Source organism: Choloepus didactylus, chromosome 27, assembly GCF_015220235.1.
Source record: "Choloepus didactylus isolate mChoDid1 chromosome 27, mChoDid1.pri, whole genome shotgun sequence".
NCBI lineage: Eukaryota > Metazoa > Chordata > Mammalia > Pilosa > Megalonychidae > Choloepus > Choloepus didactylus.
Window position 1 is genome coordinate 5,556,427 of NC_051333.1, and position 2,186 is coordinate 5,558,612.

General features: G+C 37.6%; 1 pseudogene; it reads right to left on the reverse strand.

The window, feature by feature from the left end:
• Positions 1-896: 896 nt before the first annotated feature.
• On the reverse strand, positions 897-1,838 carry LOC119521876 (annotated as a pseudogene).
• Between the last annotated feature and the right edge of the window lie 348 nt (positions 1,839-2,186).

The window sequence follows — 2,186 nt, forward strand, 5'->3', positions numbered from 1 at the left end:
GAGCGTCATACAGACAGTGGCCTGTTTTATAAATTTCACCAAGCAGTACACTTATGACTTGGGAATGACCCTGAAATATTTTCAACACATCATAATTTCTTTTACATTGACAGAAGGTATATAAATTAGTATCATGTTATTGTTCTTATATCTTCAAAGCAGAGGTTAAAGCTATGAAGTAACTTGATACTGTGATTAGTTTTAAACTGTAAAGTGTATTTTCTAGATTCAAAACTGAAAGATACTTTCTACAACTTCCAAACAAAAAGGGTAAAATGTAGAATTATTTTAAAAATCAACTGACAAAAAGTTAAGATATACAAAATAGGAATATAGAAGTGTTATGAGGAGAAGACAATCAGTTGATAAATTTAATTCCAAATATATTCATTATTAACAAACAGACAAGCTTCTCCTGATAGAGTAAATTACTGACTATATTCAATTGTATATTTTTCAACAGAGAGGGCAAAAACACAAAGATTAAAGAATAAAAAATGAAAAAATATTTCATATAACTTTAAACAATTAATTGACAAATATATAAACATATAATATAGAAATAGACACATTTAAATCAGGTAAAATGAACTTTAATGTTAATACATTTTTTCATTGTAATTAGCATTGTTCTTAATTTCCTAACATACAATTTTCAAATACTATTGCCTGATAGAAAAGAAACATGTTCTGTGTATGAATGAAGGAGTGTGTGTGTGTGTGTGTGTATACAGACAAATACAAACACAAAAGCATGCATTCATACATATAAAAATAAATATACATGGTGTGTTTACTGCCACTCTCCTGTAATATGTGACAGCTTCATAATTCTGCTTACAATTCTGTGATGGCCAGATGAAGAAGCAACTGAATGTTGTACAAAGAAATACCATTTATGTATATCTGATGGAATTAGGGAAATTTTTATTCCTTCTGCAGGAAAGGCTGACCCCAGATACACTGGAATCACAGCCCATGAGAACAAATGGGCTGATAGTTGGAAAAAACAAAGCAAATATTGCATCTATCTGCAGCAGAAACAAACCAGGATTAGCAAACAGACTAATACAAATCTGAAAGATGCAGGAGATGGTATAGAAGGATACAAAGGTGCTCACCAGTATACGGATGGTTTGTGTAGCTCTGGACTCAGGGGAGGACCTCGGGGAGAGGGTGGTCCTGTGAATGTGTTGGACCCGCTGCTTGTGCCTGTACAGGATGGAAACCATGGAGCCACTGGCCCAGAGCATGAGCCCCAAACATAGAGCATCAGGGAATGCTAACAATGCAGCATAGAGTGAGGTTACACTTCTGCCCTGATATTTAGAAGAACAGTACCCGTAATCTTTTCTCTTTATGATGCTATCATTTCTCCAATTGCCAGTCACAAACACAGGAAAAACGATATTTATCAGCATGTAGAGGAGCCAGCACAGGGATATGGAGAGGCCGATGTAATTGGGAGCTTTCACTTTAATCTCCGCCTACCTGGAGTTATTGGGGCTGATGGTGATGGCCTGGAAGATACTCAAGAGGCAGGTGCTGCCAATGCACACACCCCTGCCCACACTGCGAAAGTAGAAAAGAAGTTTGCATCCAGTATCATTGAGGAAATCTTTCAACCCAAATGCTGCCATTGTCCTGGGGACTCCACAAGTGAGGATGGACAAGGCGTTGGCTACAATCAGGTTCTTGAGAAGCAAATCTATGGACCTTAACCTGCATCCAGTGACATAAAGAAAGATGTGATGGTAAAGAAGAGAGAAATTCCCCAGCACCCCAACTACAGTCTGGCATAAGATGACCAAGCCTGTTGCCAAATCCCTGGAGGACATTCTGCAGGTTCCCAGACACTGACGTTTCTCTTCAGAGCCAGAATATTCTGCACAGGAATAGGAGATGTGGGCCACATGTCAACTGAAACCCAGTCTTTTCCACTTACCATTAGTACTCACTAACAAATATTTACTTAAAGTCTGTGTTTTCTTAAGAGTTTGCTGATAGATGAATGTGTAACAATTAAAGTGTCTTATTAATGAGGGAATCACTGCCATGAAGCTTCTATGTCGTAACTTCCTTATTCTTCACAAATCTATGAGGTGGCCACTACTATTGCTTTTACTATAAAGACAACGAAAGTGAAGCACAGGGAGGTTTGTCTATATTCATGTGCTGGTTAGGGG